The sequence below is a fragment of the Sorex araneus genome, chromosome 1, assembly GCF_027595985.1.
Source record: "Sorex araneus isolate mSorAra2 chromosome 1, mSorAra2.pri, whole genome shotgun sequence".
NCBI lineage: Eukaryota > Metazoa > Chordata > Mammalia > Eulipotyphla > Soricidae > Sorex > Sorex araneus.
The window spans coordinates 72,817,794-72,832,709 of NC_073302.1; the positions used below are offsets into that span (position 1 = coordinate 72,817,794).

Here is a 14,916-nt window from a genome sequence, read left to right on the forward strand (position 1 = left end):
CATTGTTTGAATTTTTGTTTTTCAAAGAGCAGGTGCTATTTTTATCATTAAAACATTTCTCAAAAAAAAATTAAACAGCAGAAAAACACATGTAACTGAAAGCAGATTGCCTGCAGTTTCTATTTTATTCTACACTCTGGGCAACTCAAAATAAATCAATTCTATCTTGCATATGGCAAAGAGTCAGCTATCTGATACCATTCCATGGGGACCCATGATTCTCTTATCCATGTGAAATATTCCCATTTCCTTCAGCTGTCACTCAGTTGACAGAATTTCATGTCTCCTTGACATCCTGTCACCCTCCACTGGTCAAGAGCTTATCAAGTGGGCTCAGAGAAAAAGGCTTTCAGTGTTCAACTAGCAGGTGGTCATTAGTTAAAAATTAGCAAGCACATGATCCTCTGTATTCATGCCCTAACTTGGCCTAACTTTATGGAGTCTCAGGTGCTTTAGCAAGTGACTGCATGGACCACATTCAGTGCGTATCTGAATGATGCCAGAAGCTCTCATTACATTTGTAAAACCTTGCTGATTTACCAGCCTGGGACAAAGCACAGCAAAGGTTTCACATAACATCCTAGACAGGCCTATTCAGAATAAAACTCATGCCATAGCTGGGTGCAAGTTTATTTATCATTACAGTGGCCCTACCTCCTGTTTTCCCAGTAGAATCTTGGTTTAATGCCAAGTTGTTTTGCTTATTAATTATTCATAATGCCCCTTTAACTATTAAAGTACTCCCATTTTGATTATGAGATAATGATCACCCTCCTTATTATATAATCAATAATGATGTTTCCTTCACATGGACAATCTTCTTAACCTTAGAAAAGAAACTATTCTTGGCTTCTTTATGCTAAATCCCAAACACTTCAGAACATTCTAGATATATAGATGCCAAATTTCAGAGGATGAGACAGCTTTAGTGGTTGTTTTTCCTCTCTGGAGATGCATAGTCACCTTTAAAATGACAGCCCCAGGCCAGAGTGAAAGTGCAGCAGGTAGAGTGTTGGCCTTGCGTGTGTCTGATCTGGGTTTGAACCCTTGGGGAATTGTTAGGGTTCTCAAAGCTGCACCAGGAGTGATCCCTGAGCATAGTGCCAGGATTAAGCCCTGAGCAACATGGGGGTGCCCCCCCAGTAGAATAAATAACAAAATAAAATGCAGCTCCCCAAATAAACTTCATACTAGGAAATCAATAAATGGAGTCTTTGAGACTAGAGATTTGACCTATGCCCATAGTGAGCCAAGTAGCATGGAACACTTTTATCTTCCCCATCATGCTCTGTGATACTCAGTCCCTCAAAACTCCGTCCCCATCTCTCCTATCTGAAAAAAAAATGTATTCCCTGAGAGTCAAGAGACTTAACAGTAACATAGCCAATGGGCCACATTATAGAAGCACATACTAAAGATTAGGGCGGAGAACAGAGTAGCCAATAATATTGACTCTGCCACTTACTTGGGCAGGTTTACCCTCTGTGCCTCAGTTTCCCCATTAGTAAACTAGGGGTTGTGCCTACTCATTCCTATCTCCTGTCATTAAATTTGTTATTTTTTAAAAACAGTGTCTTGTGGCTGAAGAAATAGTACAGCGTGCAGGGTGCTTGCCTTGCACATGACCAACCTGAGTTCAAACCCTATATGGTCCCCCGTGCATCGCCAGGAGTGATTCCTGAGTGCAGAGCCAGGAGTAGACTCTTAACATTAACAGGTATAGCCCCAAAACCAAAACAGACTAACAAAAACCTGAACAGTGTCTGGCATATTTCATGTGCTACCTAAGCATCTGGTAAACAAAATGAAACAAAATTAGTTGACCTCAATTCTGTGATTTCAAACTGGAATAGTCAGAGGGAAAAATACAAAGAAGAGGAGTAGGAGGGGGGGAATCTGCTTGACGCATTTGAGAATTAAGCTGGGCTCTGTATAGAAAGCATTAGCAAAACATAGTTTTTATCAGCTGAAGCATCCCACCCATTACAAACTTAAAGAAAATTGTCCTTTCATAGATTAGTGCTCTGGACATCTGCCTGTCTTCCATTTCCAGCTTGTCAATAAAGGCTAAAATAGGTCAACCTTCGTAGCTCAGGAGGACAAGAACCAATTGAGAGGGTTGCTCACTGAATCATGTTCAAAGGTACAAAAGCCAAGAAGGAAGCAACTGCAGTTGCTAGCTATTATCCTTCCTTTATTTTCATCAGACACCAAAGTGTTTATTTGGGTCAGACAATTGGAGTTCATTTCTCTAGAACAGTGTTCTATATGGTAGCATCAATATTTGTACATGAAGCAGATTGGATGTTTCAAAGAGCTCAAGTTTTCACTACATTGAACATAGCAACAAAAATACAAATGATCTGAATGATCTGCAAACCAGGTATTTTCTAATGGTTAGATTGTTTATTTTCTTAAATATTATTTTTATTTTTATTGAATCATTGTAAGACAGAGCATTACAAAACTGTTAATCATTGGGTTTCAGTCATACAATGTTCCAACACTCATCCCTCCACCAGTGTAATTTCCCAGTACCACAGTCCCCAGTTTCCCTCCCATCCCCCCAAATCACCCCAATCTGCCTCTATGACAGGCACCTCTCTCCTCTTTCTCACTCTCTCTTTCTCTATCTCCCTCTCTTTCTCTCTCCCAGTCTCTCTCTTTCTTGCTTTCACTTAAGGCATTATGGTTTGCAATATATATGCTGAAAGGTTATCATGTATATCCCTCTACCTACTTTTAACACTCAGTTCTTGTCCAGCGTAATCATTTCCAACCGATATTGTCATAATGAGCCCTCCTCTATTTTAACTACCCTCCATTCCCCATACCCTTGTGGTAATTTCCAATAATTGACCAGTCCTCCTGGCCCATTTTTCCTGGCCTTGGATGTTAGTTTCATATTTTTTTATATATTTCACAAATGAATGCAGTCATTCCAAATCTGTCCCTTTCCTTCTGACTCATTTCACTCAGCATAACACTCTCCATGTCCATCCATTTATAGACAAATTTCATGACCTCATTTTTTTTCTACAGTCATATATCCTGAATACACTTAATCTCATCTAATGGTGAGTTCTTGGCTTTTTTTTCTAGTTTTCTGTCACTTCAGCTAGCATCTCTTCCTAGGGAGATGCAAGAAGGCACAACAAAACTTATCTTAAATCTGACTTTCCTATGTACAGTGGCTAATGAGTTCCCTTTGATCATCCTTCACTTTCACATACTTGCTAATGGGTCAGATTTTCCTTCAGAAATATGACTGTCCTGGGAGGTTTAAACAATATTTGAAGTTATTTTATTAATTCAGTTTTCAATTAAAGATCCTCTTTTTGTATCCCACTTTTAGGGTCAAAGTTATATCTTCCTGGGGCTGGAGCAATAGCACAGCAGGTAGGGCATTTGCTTTGCATGCCACCAACCCAGGTTCGATTCCCAGCTTTCCATATGGTCCCCTGAGCACCACCAGGGGTAATTCCTGAGAGCAGAGCCAGGAATAATCCCTGTGCATTGCTGGTTGTGACCCAAAAAAGAAAAAAAAGAAAGAAAAAAGAGATCTCCTCCAATGTACTACCTATGGTTCATTACAGATGCTTTACTTGTTATATATACACATATACACACAAACATAATAAATATATGATAACTAATTTCTACATTCTATTGGACAATGGCTAAAATAGACCTACCTCCAGACTGTTCTGATCATAAGGAAATAAGGATAATCCTCTTCGAATGTGATTATCTATGATCTCTTTAAGATGCCTCAAAATTGCAAAAAGTTTCAGGTCTTCTTTTATATATCATTAAATTATTGTGAGATTTTGGTCTTCTTTTGACCAAAGTTCAAGTCACATGTTTTCTCTGTGCCTAAGGGTGAGATAGTATAACAAATATCAGTAGAAATCTAGGCTAACTTGGCCTGCCAGGTTTAGCAAATGCTATTTGAATTTCAGATAGAAATATTTTCAGGGAAAGTATAGTGTTTTGAATTGGCAATGTCTATAATATGTGAGATTACTTATACTAATTTTGCATCTTTGCTTATTTGAAATTCAAGTTTAACTGACCATCCTATTTTTTTAATTTTTGGCTACCCTAATTCTAGTGAAGAAGGTCGAAGACATTCACCAAGGGACCTACAAGCATGTGTAGGGAGAGTTTTCTCTTGTTAGTGGCTGATGTTGTGGAGGGCAAAAAGGGATATTCTTGGCAGAGAGTGATTTTTGATATGCAATGTTTGAGTGTTGAGCATTCTCCTGGGATGAGGTAACATCTGTTAGGGCTCTGTAGCCTTCCAGCAGACTGTCATATCAACATCTGGTGATGAAGACTCAAGAGGGAAAAACTAAGGAAGACTCATTTTTCCCCTGTATTTTCAGAGAAGCTTTGAGGTTTTAAGTGAAATTTGTTGGGACAAAGAGAAACTGTCAGGCAGAATGCAGAATAGTTTATCTGGTTAATGCTTATTGTGTATGTCTTTGTTATTCATAAAGGAACATAATTGTGGTGACAGTCTCCTTTCATATTATTATTTTAAGGGTAAGAAGAAAAACTCAGGTACTTCCTTTTTGAAATAAAATGGAAGGGATATATGCCTATGTGCCTGTGGGTACATATGTGGGTGTCTGAAGGAAAGAAAGAAAGAGAAGGAAGGAGAGGAAGAAAAGAGCTGAAGCAACAAAAGATCTCAAATATAATACCTCTTCACTATACCCTGGCACTAGTTTGTATATTTCTATAGCTTAAGCATTTTTACATATTTTAAATACTTTGATTTATAACACTATTACTGATAGAGTTTCATGCATAATTGTTCTAACACTTCCCCCACCACCAAAGTGATCACATATATCCACCAATGTCCCAAGGACCTGTCCCTGGCCTCCAGATAAACTCAGTTCTATAGACCAGTTCGTAGGTTCTATTGCCTTTGGTCATTTATTGCTCTTTTACTGTATATCTTTATATCCCACACATGACAGAGATCATTCTGTATCTGTGCCTCTCCTTTTGACTGACTTTACTCAGTATTATATCTTCCAGTTCCATCCAAATAGTGGCAAATTGCATAATTTTATATTTTTTCTGTAGCTGAGTAGTATTTTATTGTATGTATACCAAGTTTCTTAACTCAATCACCTGTTCTTGGACACTTGGGTTGTTTCCAGATCTTCATGATTTTCTATAGCTTTTTAAATTATAATTTTAAAATATTCATAATACATGTTTCTTAAAGAAATTTTAGAAGTATATGTATGCAATCAAAAACAGAAATCTCTTCCATAAATTCAACACAGAGATATTTACTACTTTAACCTTTTGGCAAGTGGAGAGAGTACATTGCTATGAATGGCCTAGAATAAATTCCAGCCTTAACATGGAGCCACTCCCATAATTTGCTCTGGGGATGGACCTTCAACCACTGTATTTTCATTTCTAGTAGAACTTTTAAAGCCAATATCATGTTCCTGCTAAATAAAGAAGCAGGCAAATCACAAAGGTTTTATGGTACTGTATAAAGATATTCTCAGTTTCCAGAAAAGTGAGTCTTAAGGATGGAAATGCTGGAGTTCTTTCATCGTAAGAGGGAAACCCCAGGGCTGGAGCGATAGCACAGTGGGTAGGGCATTTACCTTGCACGCAGCTGACCCGGGTTCGATTCCAGGCATCCCATATGGTCCCCTGAGCACCGCCAGGAGTTAATTCCTGAGTGAATGAGCCAGGAGTAACCCCTGTGCATCGCTGGGTGTGACCCAAAAAGCCAAAAATAAATAAATAAATAAAGCTAAGAGGGAAACCCTGAGACTGTCCATGAGTTCCTGTTATCTAGATTTATAGAGCATCCCTGTTCTGGACCTTCTGTGAACAAATTATTCCATTTTTCTTCCAATTCCATCATGCTAAATAAATTGCAGAGAGGGTTCCAAATGAGTGACCTCCAGATCCATGCCCTTTGCAAAAGATAGAGTTCCACACAGATGTTAAGACTAGTGTCCTTCAGATCTTGAATGCCAAGTGATTTGCTTAAACCAACAGAATATAAAACAAGTAATGGTTGGTCAACCCAGAGACTAGATGTCAAGAGGTCATGTGTACTTCCACTAACCTTCTTGGAAGTTTGATTTCACCACAAAAACAAGGCTGGCGTATGGCACTGGAGGATGAGAAACCATGTGTGGAGGCCCTAGCAGAGGTAACCACTTACAAAAGCCAAACCACCTATTGGAAATATAGCTGATCTCAGATATAGGAGAAAACAATCCATATAACTGAGGTATAGAGAATGATTTTTTAAGCCACTAAGTTTGACTTGGTTGTCCTACAATAAAAAAATAACTCTTCAGTGAACTTCCATATCCTCTGAAATTTTTTTTCTTGTGAATCAGTGCAAATGAATTCAAAAAGTTCTGTTACTGGCAAAGATGATCAGAGCATATATAGCTTTTTCTCTAATCAACTTCATTTTACTTAGCAACGAATTTCAAACATTTTCCCCAACAACAAATTAAGAACAATAATAAAAAGAAAAAAAGAAAAAGAATAAAAATGTACTTCAATACCACTACTGAACCTGTGTCCAACTCAGTTTCCATCATGACCTTGTGGCTTTTAGCCAATGTGCCATTCTTCGAGAAGCCTAGCATGGTCTGTTCTGTTCATCAGGAAGTGCCTTTAACTTGCTTCTCAGTGAGATGATTGAACAGTGTGCCTTCACAAGGCAATGTGTGGATGCTGCAATGATGGTGGCTGAGAGCCGCCTCCCATCCTCCCCAGGCCTCCCCAGCAGAGAGACAGAGATGGGAACCACAGCCTGATGGTGAAGACAGCCCATCTAGTGACGAGCTCCTAACACCCTTATAGAACATCTGAAGGGGTCAAAGGTGTAGGCCTGCATGTCCATGTGATTTACAGAGGTAAAACATTCCAGCAGAGGCAATTCTCTGGGGGAGATAAACTCAAGGAGACGCTCTGTCTCCCAGGGATATCTATATTGCTTTTTTTCTTTCCTTCTAGTCTTATATCTATCAAACAATTAAGTCAAACAGTCAAACAATTAATTCTACTTCTTACCAATACTTGCAGTTGTGGATAAACACAATAAGAGATAAAGATCCCAAAACTTAGTTCTCTGGGCTCTGAGAGTAAGTGAGGCTTTTACCGTCCAGACTAAGTCCTCAGGCCAGTTCAGCTTATCTTTCCCCATGGGGGTCCTGTCTCTTAAGTCATAACAGATTGCATCAAGATCATACATTTATACTTTCTGTAATGTCCCATTTTGATGCCAGGGTAGCTTTGCCACTTGACCCGAGTCCATCCCAGTCCTATGCAGGACCTCCATTTTGAGGTGTTAGGGACTATAGCAACTGAAGCCTGAGTCTAGTAGTTATGACCAAGTAATTATGCCCAGGAGTAGATACATTTCAGTCAATCAACGCCTAAATATTAATAGCATAGCATTATGGTCTTTCTTTGTTTAAGTAAAGAACATTGCCCTATAGTAAAATATGAAAAGGCTATAGGAGAAATAGAAAAGCAAGTAATTTACTATAAATACAAAATCCAGAATTACCAGAAAGTTTTGGCTTATAAGTAACCAAGATTGACTTAGGAACTGTGACAATGAGGTGTAAAACACAAAGGAAAGGTTAAAGATAAACTCAGGGGATTAGGAATGCTCACAAGAGCACTGTGAACTTCGCTGGGAGGAGGAAAAGGGGAAATTCACTGATGAAGCCTAAAACACTTAGGGTCAATATCCAACATAACAGTACAATTTTTTTTCACAACTTAATTACCCACAGAAGGACAATGATGTTTCAGAAGTGCTGAGTATGTTACCATATCCAGCACTGTTTATTTCTTTGGGAAAAGACAGCATTCAAAATGTTCTGTTCCTTTAATAATGTGTATCTTATATGGCTATTACATATGGATGAAAGTACAGAAAGGCAGGAAATATCTTATTTCCTACAATAATCTTATTCCCTACAATAATCTTATTTTCTTGCCTAAAAACAAACATTTGAGTCTCTTTAGCCCTTTCTTCCCCATCACTCTATTTTCATCATCATTTTTATTTCACCAAATTATAGCTATAATTTGAGATACTTTTTGGGAGAGTAGGATAAAGGGAGACTGTCTTGCTTATAATAATAGTAATCTTTATGATAGAGGAATATGATGTTAATATTTTCTAAGGAAACTGAATGTTTGTCAAAATGGATCCCTTGTAACTTTGCATGTGTCCCTATTGAAGGGGACTCTCTGAACACATTATTTCTTTGTACTTTCCAACAAGGAGAACAACTGGAAGTCTACTCTTACCGTGATTGCTTGCCCTTTGAATTTGATTTTCTTTCTAATAATAATAAAAGCTAGCATTTATAATACCTTCTATGGCAATTACCCCACTCAATCCTTACCAAAACCCCATGTGTGTGAGTGGTTATTAGGGAAAGCAAGTGAACATAGAAGAGTGTACTGGGATTTCAACCTCTATTTTTTCATATTTTTCATTCAAAGTGCTTTACCTTGGTAACTTACTGTCTCAACCATCATGGGACTTTAACTATGGACTTAAAAAGCACATTTAATCACCAGGTTACAAGTTAAGTGCTTCTGAAAACTTTTTCAAAAGTGAGTCTTTTTCAATAAGTGAGTCTTAATGAGTTTCTTACTATCCTGAGTATATAATTCTGAAAGCTTGTCTTATCTTCCTTGTCTCTTACTGCCCTTACACACTGGTTCTGGCTTCTAGACAAGCCTCGTAAAACCAAGAAAACATAGAGAATCTCTCTAAATAAAGCCACCAAGGCCCTGATCCACACACAATATCTCCTTGAATGAGACCATGAAGATCCCTGGTACCAACTTTATGTGAGAACTTAAGAACAATTCACAATGTCACTACAGACAACTGTTCATGTACTCAGAGATTATAAAATACATAGATAAGCCTCTCATTTTTATTTATTTTTTATTGAGAGGGGGTCGGGTTTGTTGCACCCAACTGTGCTCAGGATTTTCTCCTGACTCTGCTCAGGGTCACTCCTTGTGGTGCTTGGGGGATCATATACTGTACTGGTGATCCAGCCAAGGTCAGCCTTCTGCAAGACAAGTACCTTATTGGTTGTATTATCTCTCTGGCCCATGGCTTTATTTTTAAAGTGAATTTCACTAAAAGGATAAACACAAGAAGTCAACACAAGATGCTACAAGAAAAACCAGCATCACAGCACATTCTATAGATATGTGGCATCCAGCACTTTCTGTAATATGGAAATATATTCTATCTATGACTTCAGTGATGGTCATTGACTTCACATGGCAATATAGTTGATGCAATCAACTATAGAGACTGAAATTTTACTTTAATGAATTTTAATTATTAAATGAATGCAGGTGTGTGTAACCCCACCAACAGCCAACATCCAGAGACTTAAAAGCAAGCTCCCAGAAGAGAGCGATGCAGAGTCTCTTGCCCACAGGCCTGGCTGTCTTTCCCTGGGCCCTTCTGAGGGGATAGGCTCCAGCTTCCCTCCCCACCCCGAGCAGAGCTCCCAGCAGCCGAAGACCACCGGAACCTAGCTACAGCCATGCTGGAGGCCCCTCTCCACACGTCTGGACAAGCCTCATGCATGAAGGTACCAGCAGAGGAACCCAGGTGTGTGTGATCCCATCAACGGCCAACATCCAGTGGCTTAAAAGCAAGCTCCCCGATATCTTATAACCTACTTCTCCCTCTGGGAGAAACTAGCAAGCTACTGAGAGTTTTCTGCCCACATGGAGAGCCTTGCAAGCATCCCATGGTGTATCCATATGCCAAAGCCAGTAACAAGCTGGATCTCATTCCTCTGACCCTGAAAGAGCCTCCAATGCACCATCGTTGGGAAGGCTGAGTAGAGAGAGGCTTCTAAAATCTCAGGGATAGGATGAATGGAGAGGTTACTGAGACCGCTTGAGAAATTCGACAATCAATGGGATTTCGTGATTCATGTGAATTTTAATTAGTTCATTTTGATTAACAAGTTTAAATTTGAACAACCATATGTCCCAGGATGGCATGCTGGAAAGTTCCATTCTAGATGACTATACAAGTGTAATGAACAAGAAAGGCGAAGGTAGTTTCCTCAAGACATATTTTGAACAATTTTTAAAGTGGGGTAAGGAAAGAAGAGGATGTCATAGGGTCAAAGAAGGAAGGAGCAAAGGGGATAAGCAGAAATATTGTCCTAGTAGGATACAGATTCAAATGCCTCCCATAAGAACTACATAGGTAATAAAGCAAGCTGTGAATACAATACAGTGGGGCATGGGAGGGTCTAAAGAGAATCAGGGTTCCTGCCTTGATCAAAGAGGGAGGCTACCACTCCAACCAGCTATTGTTCTATAAAAATGCGTCCCTATGATAAACTATTTCCTGTTTTGAGAGAAAGAATTCTGAAACTCAGATATTTATGTTGTTATTTAGCTTTAAGTGTTAGTAAGTCTATGTAGTCTAAATGATATCAGCAGACGCTGTTACTAGTCCCACTCTCATATCCTCAGTGCTCAGATCTACATTGCAGACTGCATCCTGTGAAACATTTAACACACCGAATGTGATGAAAATCGGGTACATAGTTGTACTTTTTGCAGGGCATGTCAGGAATGCCCCAGAATTCAAGTTTTTGCAAGCAGCTCTCCACTAGTAGTGATCATGGAGCTGCTGGATCATTCTCCTGAAGTCTGCTCATGTTTCGGTTGGGATTGCCATGAGGAATCTACATATCATCTCCAGTGTTACCTGTATGAGACCACACTCCTGCTGCATGCAACAATATATCATTCATTGATTTTCAATGCTTTGTTACTATCATTTCTCCTCCAAACTGTTGATTTTCCTGGCATCATTTTCAAATAAACTACAACACATATGCCAAAAACAGTAACAAGTCTCACAATGGAAACATTACTGGTGCCCGCTCAAACAAATCAATGAACAATGGAACAACAGCGCTACATATCTCAAAATCAATTCTAGAGGAACACAACGACTTGGTTAGTGCAAACAAACAAATTCAAACTCACAGTGAATGTTTTTTTTGTTTGGTTGTTTTTTTTGTTGTTGTTGTTGTTGTTTTGCTTTTTGAGTCACACCTTATGATGCTCAGGGGTGACTCCTGGCTCTGCACTCAGGAATTACTCCTGGCGGTGCTCGGAGGACCATATGGGATGCCAGGGATTAAACCTGGATCAGCCACATGCAAGGCAGATGTCCTACATGTTTGTGCTAAGCGCTGTGCTATTGCTCCGGCCCTCCCAGTGAAGTTTTACTCTTCACTCATATCACAGATCATGAGGTCTTCTCTCCCATCACTCAGGGACTAGGTTCTCTTTATCATGGACTCTGCGTTGTGTGTTGTCTATGATAGTCTCCTTTCCTATATCAGCTGCAGATGGAGACTGGTGAGAGTTTGGAGTACTGAGAGAAGGGTTTTTATTGGCAAGGCAAACAGCAGTGACAAGTACTATTCCTCACCTTCAATTTATAGAACTTAGTCCCCCCCATGTGCTGGGGAAGATAGAAAGTAGAGTCTAGCTGCATGCTCATGACAGAAGAAAATGTGTTGGGTGAACCAGAGCAGTTCCTATCACTGCAGCTCATTTAGATTTTTTTTTGTTGAGTGCTGTTCAGACCAAAGAAACCACAACTGTGGATCAAAATTAGACTGTGGGTTACCGGTTTGGAATATCTTGACCCCACTATATTCTCCAGAATTGACAAAAATCATGATTACATCACACAATGAATTCTATAAAATACACACACACAAAAGGGTGCCTTACTTTACTAGTGTATGAGAAAATAAGTGTGGGGAATTGGAATCAATTTTTTCTAGTTTTAAAATAGCAGGCAAACAATTTTAATTTATTTCTAGTAGATGTTGAATGATCATGGATCCCAATATAATGATTTTTGTTTGCTTCCTTTAGTTTCTGTGAAGTGGTTATGTATCTATAAATGAAAGATCATTTAAACCAAATTCTATTCTCACTTCCTCTTGAGTTGCTCTCCACTCATTCTCTCCACTCCAATAATTATGGGGTTTTCCCTCTGATTTGCCAGGTGTTTTCCACCTTCGCAGATGCTGTTACCTCTTTTAGTACCATATTTCCACTCTTATCCCTTTTTTTCGTCTCATTCTTTACTGAGATGGGTCTTGTGTATTTATGAAATTTCAGAATAAATATTTCTTCTTTCAAGATACTTTCAGTGACCACCAACCACCCCCAAGTCAAGCTGCTTTCCTCTGCCCACTGTTATCCTAACTTATTCCACTTGCGACAATTCAGAACCATATTTGTTCATTTCAAATGTCTCTTCCAGAGACTGCTCACTTATCATCCACACAGCACAGAGCACATTGCCAATGCTGAAAACAGATAGATTGAGTAAAGATAATATATTGGGAGAAATTCTGTTCTAAGGAATTTGTAAGGATACCTTTTGTAATTAAAATAATATGCTCCAAACTGTTCTGAAAGCTGAGTTTCACTTTATTTTCAAATTTTTTAAATCTTTTTCTTTCTTTTTGGTTCACACCCAGTGATGCTCAGGGGTTACTCTTGGCTCTGCACTCAGGAATTACTCTTGACAGTGCTCAGGGGACCATATCGGATGCTGGGTATTGAACCCAGGTCAGCTGCGTGCATGGCAAAAGCCCTCCCTACTGTACAATTGCCCCAGCCCCCTGAGTTTCACTTTAATGGAGCTTAATAAAGAAAGGTACAATGAAATAAGCATTCCTTCTTCATCCCAGAAATTCTTGAACTTCATCTCTTCTAAGACTAACCGAGTTAAAAGTCAGTGTGATTATCTGTATCAACAAAGTGGAGGGGATAAAAGTCTTTGAAAATGTGAAAGACGCATTGCAATGTATTTTGTGTTTTCTTTCTTTCTTTCTTTCTTTCTTTCTTTCTTTCTTTCTTTCTTTCTTTCTTTCTTTCTTTCTTTCTTTCTTTCTTTCTTTCTTTCTTTCTTTCTTTCTTTTTGGGTCACACCCGGCGATGCTCAGGGGTTACTCCTGGCTTTGCACTCAGGAATTACTCCTGGCAGTGCTCAGGGGACCGTATAGGATTCTGGGAATCGAACCCCAGTCAGCCATGTTTGCAAGGCAAACGCCCTACTCGCTGTGCTATAGCCCCAGCCCCACATTGCAATGTAAAGGATTATTTTCAAAAACCATACTTTACGTAAATGATCTATCAGGTTGCCTAGGATAGGGAAAAAAGTAAATGAACTGAGATGCATCACTGCTTCAGGAGAGATGGTACTTTCGGTCAGTTCGGTGCTTTGCCAGGCCCTCCCAGGACATCACCGCAGCACCTGCACCATGGAAAACACAGGACAGAAAGGCAGCTATCAAAAATGTGGCCTCGGAGGAGATGCAAGAGGACCCAGTGGAATGTGCTACTCAGGCTCTGGAGAAATAAAACGTAGAGAAGGACATTGTTGCACACTTTAAAAGGGAGTTTGACAAGAAGCACAATCTCACCTGGCCCTGCGTCATGGGGAGGAACTTCTGAAGTTAACGTGACAGGGGAAATCAAGCACTCCATCTATTTCTACCTGGGCCAGGTGGCCATGCTTCTGTTCAAGTCTGGTTAGAAGTGTGGACTGTGTGGCACCCCGTGATCCAACAGAAAGAAGGGCTGCAGCCTAAATTCCAAGTACTCAGAGACTGAAATCTTCAGCCTTGCCTAAGGGATTATCTCAATCTTTGAACCTTTATTGTGTTGTTTAGTACAGGGTATATTTTCTGTACTGATTTGTTGTGGTTATAAAACAGCAAATCAGCTTGCATTTGTATTTATTTTCTATTCCATACCTTTCTGTCCCATGTTTTATTTTTCTCCTTAAAACCCATTCCTTTCAAAAATTAGGTCTGTTAGGAGAAGTGAAAAAACAGTAAATTAATCTCATTCCTTCCTTTTCTTCACCCTGGGCATTCCCATTCCCTCTGCCGTTATTCTGAGCTGCATTTCCACCAAAGAGCCCCTGTTTCCACAGTCCTTTGGCCACCCATAGGCAGTCAAAACGGTCTTTGCTGCCTGTAACCTTTCAGGAATTGACCTTTCTCTTAGAATAAAACCCAAATTCCTGTAGGTTCTGTATGACCTACTTCCTAACTAGCTTCTAATCTCATCTTGCTCTTCTTTCCCTTCCTCAGTCTGCAGTAGTACTATTGTTTTTAATTCTTTTTTTAAAAAATTATTTTATTAAATCACCATGTGGAAAGTTACAAAGTTCTCAGGCTTATGTCTCAGTTATACAATGCTCAAACACCCATCCTTTCACCAGTGCCCATATTCCATCATCAGAAAACCCCAGTATACCTCCCACCCCCCAACCCCCATCCCCGCTTGCATAACTGATAAATTTCACTTCATTTTCTCTTTACCTTGATTACATTCCATATTTCAACACAAATCTCACTATTGTTGTTGGAGTTTCAACACACAACTCACTATTGTTGTTGGAGTTTACCCCCAAAAAATACGGCCCTACTGACAAGGAAGTATTTGATAATTAGTTTTCCATTGATGAGAATGAAGACACATTTTTTTTTCTCCTTCCCGCACTACCAAGTTCATACCTGCTTAAAAGTTCCATAATATGGCGGGCGCCACGCCGCTTCTTCCCATAAAGGTAAGAAAAACTGAGGAAGAAAGTTATTTCCCCTTCTCAGCCAGCATGGGGCAAAGGCTTAGTTCACAGTCTGGAGACATGGCTGCAAGCACTTGCTGGGACCAGAAGTAGTGTAGCTGGTTTCTGGATCTTGGTTGTTCAGCAGTAAAGCGGCCTTGCAGAAGCATGGCCACCTGGGTCAAAACTCGGCGGAGTGCAAGCCAGTCTGCAGTAGT

General features: G+C 39.6%; 1 pseudogene; it reads left to right on the forward strand.

Annotated features, from left to right (window-relative positions):
- Nucleotides 1–13,660, forward strand: part of LOC101558729 (dynein light chain 1, cytoplasmic-like) — a 29,165-nt pseudogene extending 15,505 nt beyond the window's left edge.
- The last annotated feature ends 1,256 nt before the right edge of the window (nt 13,661–14,916 follow it).